Source organism: Coenobita brevimanus, chromosome 95 (genome assembly GCF_032717465.1).
Source record: "Coenobita brevimanus isolate Jiangsu-jjx chromosome 95, ASM3271746v2, whole genome shotgun sequence".
Classification (NCBI taxonomy): domain Eukaryota; kingdom Metazoa; phylum Arthropoda; class Malacostraca; order Decapoda; family Coenobitidae; genus Coenobita; species Coenobita brevimanus.
In genome coordinates, this window is record NC_137048.1 from 33,012,661 (window position 1) to 33,021,711 (window position 9,051).

Here is a 9,051-nt window from a genome sequence, read left to right on the forward strand (position 1 = left end):
TATTTTCCAAATATTATTGCACTGGACGAGATCTGTTTAGAAAGTATCCGACCATAGTCCCTAAAAAAAATAAAAACTAACCTGCTTGGCAAGGACACTAATCCCTCTCAAAGTAGGCCCCATCTGACTTAACACACCATTCCTTCCACTGCCTGAAATGTTTTTCAGAGTTGGTTTTTGGTATCTTCTGCAGGTGATTTGTTGCATTCATCATAATCTCCTCTCTTGTCTCAGATCAGGAAGATTTTACAAAAGAGGTAGTATGATCTTTCCAAAACAAATCCTTAGAGAATGAAGATACCAAAAACAGACTTTGAAAAATGTTTCAGGCAGTGGAATGAATGCTGGACTGTGTGTGTCAAGTCAGAAGGGGCCTACTTTGAGGGAGATTAGTGTCCTAGCTCAACAGGTTAGCTTTTTTTTTTTTTTTTTTTTTGTTTTTTTTTTTAAGGTCAGATACTTTCTGAAAAGACCTTGTATTACCTCAATCTTGGTACTGCCATCTTCAGATCTGTTTGTGGTAATGTATTTAAATTTACAGTAACTTCGATAAATGTGAAGTGGAATATGTAAAATTTCATTATCATCATCATCATCACCTACTCCTGTGTTGCCCATGAGGAGCACTGGGGCCTGGGCCTCGGCAAGTTGGTCCTGACATTGAAGGTGAGACTGACCAGCCTCACTCATCCGAGTGGCATTACATGAGCAATAAACCCTAACCATCCCATGGATATAAACCTTCACCGGCTCAATCTTATTGGAGCTCCGTAATTACCCACTAAACCACCAGGTGCCAAACTCTGGTTATATGGTTACCACCCAGCGTAGTAAATGGTTTCCTGGTGTACAGGAAACCATTTGGCTTGTCACTCAGTGTAGAGTCACCCACAGGCAGAAGGAAGAGGAAAGAATGAAAGAAAGACAGAAGAGGGAGTGTAATGCCACCCATGGACAGAAGGACGAGGAAAGAATGAAGGAAAGATTGAAGAGGATGGAGGAGAGGAATTATAATAATAATAATAAAAAAATCGATATACATTGGCAACCTTGCTTTTTTTTTTTTTGAAAATGTGAAATTAACAGTAACCCAATTACTCTCACTTGCCATAAACCTAACTACAAATTACTTTCAGCGCAGTCATCATCATCATGGCTTTTCATTCTACCTAAGGACGGTACAGTAAATTCAAACGCATGAAAAAATAAAATACAAAAGAGGGAGAACAACCAACAGCATTCCCAGTGAAGTGGGTCAAATGCCATCATGCAATGTAGTATATCATGAAATATATGGTATACAAATTATATAAAACTAAGGAGAACTGTGGCTGGTGCTATGAATTCCTTATTAAAAAGTAGAGGTCTGAGTGTGGTGGTTACAAGAGGTTTGCATGAAGGAGTTTTAAAGCCCACTCAAACATACAGATGTGAGACTCTGGCGTAGCATTAAAATGATAAGTGCAGTTGAGGAATGTATGTTGACTGCAGACAGTGGACAGGATAAAGAATAATATGATTTATGGAAGATGTGAGTAAAGAAATCTGTGGATACCAAGCGTTGCAGTAACTGTGCTTAGAAGGTATGGGCATGTGGAGAGAACGGGTGTGAACAGAGTGACGAAACGGATATATGAGCAAATTTGAAGGTGGGAAGAGGGGTGGTAGGCCTAGATGGTGAACATTGGTAAATGAGTGTATTGAGAGGTATAGGAGCTAACATGGTCAGGGAACTGACAAGTGATTGAGCTGGTTGGATTAATATTGTGTGGAGGAGAGTATGACCAGGGTTTGGCACTCCTTTTTAAGATGACATTATTCTGCCTCAATGAATCGTCAGATGGAAGAGTGTGAAGTTTTGCATGGAATGTTATATAACCTATCAGACAGAACTAGGATTCCAAGGGTTTGATAGTAGACTTGATGGGAGTATGGCTCATTTAAGTGGGCAGACTTTGGTTGGTATCTCCTATCGAGTTTTCTGACTCTGGATTCTGCTTAAGAAGTCTGGATGATGATGATGATGAGAGCTGCCATCAAGTGAACTGACCAACATAAGTTAGCATGGTCAATTATCTAAAACAAAACCATAAACAAATGAAATACCAGTGATAGTGCATCCAAAAAAATAATATGCTCAATTTGTTGCACAGCTTATGCAGAACTCTTGATTTCCAGATTTCCATGAGGGACAAGACACAAGTTTATTCTACAAATTCTGCGAGCTAAATGTAGCCTACTGTGGTAGCCTACAATGTTATGATTCTGATGGCTGGTCAAACGATCAAACAGCAAATGACGCTAAAATACGGAAAAGATTAGCAAATAAATGGCTCATTATAATTACTGTGACATGATCTCATTGCGTAGTAAGTGGTGGCGACCATCATCGCCTCACTTGGTGTAGTGCTACCTACTTCTTTCGCCTTCATTATTCTTTTTCTGTCTGTCCTCCTGTCTTCCCATTTCTCCCATCTTTCCTGTCATTTTTCATTACTCTTCTTTCCTTTTCAGACATGCCTAATGGTTTCCTGTAAGCTCGGAAACCATTTACAACTCAGGGTGGTAACCGTATAACCAACCCATACATGATTCCTACGTGTCAGCAAGTGGGTTGCTGGAGAGTTTCTGCCCCACCCCGTAAAACCATTAACTCAGACAAATGGCCAGCATTTACCGGATTATGGCGTCTTACTATAGCTAGATAGATGGACTGAGTCCATCAACTGCCAATTAAAAAGAGAGGGGGGAGGGGGAGCCTGTTCCCTGTTATCTGCTGCCCCACATAAGTATACAGTACATACTTCATTTATGCTGGAAGGACTGAGGCCCACTGGCTGCATGAGGTCAATGACCTTGTGCAATATACAGTAGAAGAATGAGGGTGGTAGTCCATTTGCCTAGTGTTTGTGGACGGTGAGAGCATAACAGGCAGCAGTGTGAACAACAGACTGCACAATGTAACCAATAATGAATGTTCCATCTGCGTGGTGAAACAAGCAGTTCTATGAAGTTTGGATGAGATTGTCTAGGCAATCTGGCTGTGTATTGTGTCATGAATTATTGCTCCGGGTGACAGCCCATGTAACGGTGCTGAGTCAGAGCTGGTTGAAAGAAAATCGGAGACCTGCTGCCCTAGCTAACAATAAAGGGACTCTCCACATGAAATGGAGGTTATGAAAGTCAAAGACCTAGCAACTGTACTCTTGCGACTGTGAGACATGGGCAACTGGGTATGAACAGGTCCACATATATGAGTAATAAATTGAGGATGAGAATATATAGTGACAACGAGACATATACTGCGCAGAATTAAGAGAGTATCTGGGTACAGTACTGACTGTATTAGCAAGATGCTTCATACAAGTGAGTTACTATGGTCTATGTACAGAAATAGTGAAAACAATACAGTGAAGCAATGCACATATCTACCTGGAAAGGAGAACTGTGAGAAAATAATGTGGGATACGGTCCTGGGAAGGGACGTGCGGATGCAAGTTTAGCAGGGATGTTGTGACTGATAATATAATGTAGAAAAGAAATCTCAGACGAACAGGACTGACATGCAAGTATGAAATACTTGCAAACCTTGTTTCACGATCAACCGTTAAACAATTTCTTACTCATACAATCACTATGATCCTCTAAAAAAGATTTTGATTTTTTTTTTATGCAGTCACTAGTTTTTTAAAATAACAGAGGAAGGAAAAACAAATGACTAAACAAATCCATACCCCAGATTGTCCTCCATTCTATTAAAAAAAAAAAAAAAAAAAAATCAATAACAGACTTGAACAGCCGTAGCTGAAGTTTGGGGGAAAACCATTCTGAGGGAAAAAAAAGTTCCAGTGATGCAGTTCGGAGAATAAAAGAATTCTGATGGGCAACCCAGTCATGAGCGCTATGAGATGCCCATGTAGCACGGGTGAAGGCATGGAGAGGTGGCACAATGGATGCAACTTCGTCTGAACATTTGCCATAAAAATACCTGTAAAATAATGCAATGGAGGCAACATTACTTTTTACTTGTAGGGGAGGTAGTTCATTTGTAATAATAGGGTTATTAATAATCCTGACAGCTTTGTTATGAATTTTGTCTAGTTGCTTTTGTGCAACCTCTCCACATCCATTCCATACGATAGTTACTTTCCCATACAAAGTCCCACTGGTCACCAACACAACCATACAGTCATCTGTCTATTTCGAGATGGCCTTTGAACTTTGTCACTCTCAGATGCGTCAGTGTTAGTGATCAAACAATTATTTGGTGCTGGACTTCAAGCAGCAAGTGAAGTGAAATAACTACAGTTGACCCTAGCTATATCGTACCCCGATTAATGGATTTAGGATTATCAAACGCCTCTGTGTCCACCGAACTATAGGGTCAATAAATGGGGCTGAACAGTACGGTATGTGTGTGTCCTACCCATTTTACTTCAACCTGGCCTAAAATTGTTCTCTTCCCATCCCGATTGCGGGTTGTATAATTGATTACAGTAATACTGTTCTAGTCATAAAGAAGTGCTAAGACAAAGATGTGAAATAAGCTGCAAAAGGGCAAAATTATGAGAAAAGTTAGGGTAAAACATAGTTTTCATTTACGGTACTAGAATATGACACTGTACTCATTAATTTTCAATCATGTGTCTGATTCCAACCGGGGGGGCGGGGGGCTTTATTGAACCAGGCTGCCCCTCAATTAGTTCAATGTAGTGAGGGTCTGCTGTATCAGTTACGGTGACCTGGAGACATATGCTTATGTTGTGTGGTTAACTATTCTCAGAAACATATCTCCACTGAACCCATGTTATAATGTGCTCTACAGTATGTACGGCTGATCATTACAGTATCTGGTTGGTTTTCCAGCAACACATCACAACTGTATACTACATCTTTCGAAAGGTTTATCCCTTTGTAAATCCTTCCAGTTTCCAAATTCTACTAGGAAGCAATTAGAAGGTTATGGCAATAAGTTCAGACTTCAATCCACAGAAAACATCAGCTGTACTATGTCCAACCTCAGTGTGGAGGTTCGTTGACCCGAAAACTACAACATACCAGAACATCTATAAATTTGTTCCAAGGAGAGCTGCAACATGAATGTAATGATGATGAACTAAGTATTTCAAACTAAAGCAATCTGATGGTTGTTATGGTCAAACTATAGCAGATAACAGCATGCAAATTTGCATGCCTTCATCCAAATATTACCCGTAGTTTATAATGATTTTTTTTTTCTTTTTGAGGAATTATACCTTAAGGTCACTAGCAGTTAAACTACGGTATGGCACATACTGTACTGACCCAAAATCTGTGCATGTGCTGTACTGAACTTCATCACATTCCCTCTGAGCCAGTATGACCAATAAATCAATTGGAAAAAACAGAAAAATTCATAGCTAACGTTCTTTGTGAACCAAGGGCATCAATGTATAGCATTTGATCAATTCAAATACTGTATTGTACTGTAATCAGCGACTTCAGGATGCCAGTAATATCACATATATAAAATGCGGTTCCATAATTAAAATACTGGCAGGAGGGTGAAAGGGAAGCTGGAAAAAAGAAGACTGGGATAGGAATGAGGACAGAAGAGGATTGTCGGAGGGGAAAAGAGTGGCAGGAGAGGGAAAAACAAGAGACGAATTTTGAGAAGGATGGAGGAGTAATGACACAAAACTGAGGACATGAAGGAGAGTTAAAGGTGAGGATGAATAGAGAGATGCTGAGAAAAATAATTATGGAGAACCAGGACTACACGATACGGTCATTACGGCTGTAACTGGTAACTCCTAATATTTCCTCTGAATATAATCGGTAACCGTCAATGTTATATCCTGGTCCCTAACTATACTGCCGGGTAAAAATGGGTGGAAGAAACAAACTGCATTCAATAGTCTGACTGACCTAACACATAAACTCAGGCTTCTTGCACCTCTAAGCTAGATTTTCTAATGTATCATCTCTCAAAGAGTACAATGCAGAGGAGGGAGTATGGGATTAGAGGAGGGATGGCGAGGAGGAGAGAAAGGGGAGGAAAGCAAGGGAAGTGGGTGATAGTGGAAAGAAATGGATGGGAAATGTGAGGAAAAAGAGGTGGACTGGAGAGAAATCAGAAGTCTGAGAGAGAACGAATAGGAGATAAGGCTATAATTATGACAGCCGGCAAAAGTAAAACTCTGCATACATCGGAACTCAGGACTGAGCAAGAAGAAACCCCCGCTAGATCCTACACAGTATTAACAGCCACTTAATCCTACTCTTGCTCGGTACGGACTGCAACCACCTCCCTGAAATGGCTCCCGCTGATGAAGGATATATTACTTTACTCGCCGTCACAAAAACCTGTGCTGACTGAGCAGCCACTGAAGCTATCAAACTGGAAGTAAATATTAGGTCAATGGAAAGCTTATTTATTTTCTGAGGCATTAAGGATAAACCTATTATGCTGAATGGAAAATTAACGAGGTTGTAGAATGACAGACATCTCCACTCCAAGAAAATTTGCCACTGGTTTCAGTCACACACCTCAAGTAACGATCCAGAAAGAATTCAGAGTGGCTAAAAATAAGTACATAAACAAACTATCACGGGATAATAGGCTATATGTTAGAATAAAACTGAAAAACTGTATCTCAGCTGTACAGTAACTGCCATCAATATGACATAAACAGCAACTGAACCAAAACAAAAACCATAATACATGTAGGATTTTATCTGAACAACTTGAGTTAGCCTATCTGGCATGTATGAATATACGCAACTAAGGACAAATCATCAAACAAATCTGTAAAAAAAATATTTGGTGCGGTAAATATTTACATGCCCAATCACTGCTTTTCATGTTCAAATTTATTATTCACAATAGTTTTTTGTGCGATTCGACAATCTTTTCTTTCGAATGTTACACCAAACCCCAAGACCCCCTTAGGTCTACTGATAATCTCCCACCAAGCTGCAAGGGAAATGTCACAGAAACGTCACAATCTTTTCTATCAAAAGTGACACCTAACCTCCAGATCCCCTAAGTCTACAGTACAGATAATCTCCCACCAATCTGCATGGAAATTTCATAATAATGTCATGTATAACGAGGAATACTACTTACGGTACTGAAGAAAAACAAATCGATATCTTCTGACAGTGGGTTTGTAAACGAAAACCAAACACTGTACATACATAAACCAAACTATGAGGGTAAATATACATACACTTGTGTGTATATATATATATATATATATATATATATATATATATATATATATTTATATATATATATATATATATATATATATATATATATATAAAGAACAGCACAGGCCCACACTCAGGGGGATGGGAAGGCAGCGGGGCTAAGTGAAGCCTTGTCTGGTGTTATGTCATTTACGGTTTAAATGTCCATGACAGACAAGTCCACGCGTTACCAAACACGAATAGGGGAACTTTTTTACGCTCTCGTAATCATCACTTGATGCATAAGTGGTGAGGGGTAGAAAGAAGTAAGTCCCATGCCAACATGGAAAAAAAAAAAAAAAATAATGGCCTGCGCTACCACATCTCGCTCCTTACCTTATCACTCGAACACGCTGCAATATACGAGGCGCTGTCTCAAATTTTCAAGTTCTCCAGCTTCTTGGCATCTTCAGTGACGAACACAACACAAACTGGCACAAGTAATAGTTGTAATACCATAAATAACCAGCATGATGAAGCAGCACGCGGAAACACACTACCACTCCCGAAACACACTACCACTCAACAGCAAACCATGCTCTACTGTAAGTACCGCACGTCTGCACTACATACAGTTGGCGGATAGTAATTTTGCTCTTGTGATTTAAGATATCAAACCATTGTACTTAGTGAAAGTGTATTTCTGACACATTTAATCATACTGCACAACAAAGCAATTGTCTGGACAGTAGCCAGTGTAAATATATTTGTTACATCGTTCAACAATGAAAGCGATTTAAAGTCCGGTAAAAAAATAAAAATATGGTTGGCGCCAGTCTGGACGAGCAACAGACGTTGATGATGCCGACACGAGCTCGACCAATTAAAAAAAAAAACATTTAACGAAACTTCCCAGCACTATTCACTTATAGCGATATAGTTTTCATTATTTTGATGTTTCAGCCGTGTGTGTAGGATTACAGAAGGCGATCTAAAATGAGGAATAAATTGGTTGGCGTCATTAATGCTGATGATGCCGACATGAGATCATCTTTATTACGCAGCAACACTTTATAATGCTTTCTTTTGCATTTTATTTATTTTTTTATCTTGCTTACTGATAACGTTCATACTGACACCGTTTTATCAATAATATTCTCGAGAATACTTGGGTTAACTGTGCAAAATCTATAGCCCTTTGAAGCTACCCCCGCCGCATTCATGGAAGATGAGCTGTATTATAACTGGGTAGAATCAGGAGGGATTATGGGAGATTTCGAAAACATAGCCTATTGTGATGTTTCTGGCGGTGTGGTTAATTCTGTACGAACTATGTTAACTTCTGGGCATGCATGGTTTTGGAGAGATTGATGGTTATATGGGTTTGCGGAATATCCAGGAGGAATGTATGGTGCTGGCCCCCTTGGGGTGAGGAGGGAGGGGAGACGAATACTTCCCCAGCATCCCTGCTGGTCGTAACAGACGACTAAAAGGCAGCTTTTTGTCTCCAGTTTCTCTCTCGCCTTACTGCCCTCTTCTTTTCTACTGTCCTACCTCTTTTCCTTAATATTTCTGTGTTTCTTCAGGCCTTTATTTTCCCTTAACTATCAGTTTCATGGCATGAATAGTTTAAGGACCTCCCATCGGCGTCAACCCTTCCTCTTTTCCTGGGCTAAGTTTTCAACCAATTAATCATACAAGTCACTTTAACGCCAAATCACTTCATCGCTGTCACTTCAACGCCAAAATCACTTCAAAACCAAGACCGCTTCAGTGCCAAGTCCGTTTCAGTGCCAAGACCACTTCTACGCCAAGACCACTTATATGCCAAAATCAAGTTTCTACGTCTCCTGTTTCTGTTCCACAGCTAATATGTAC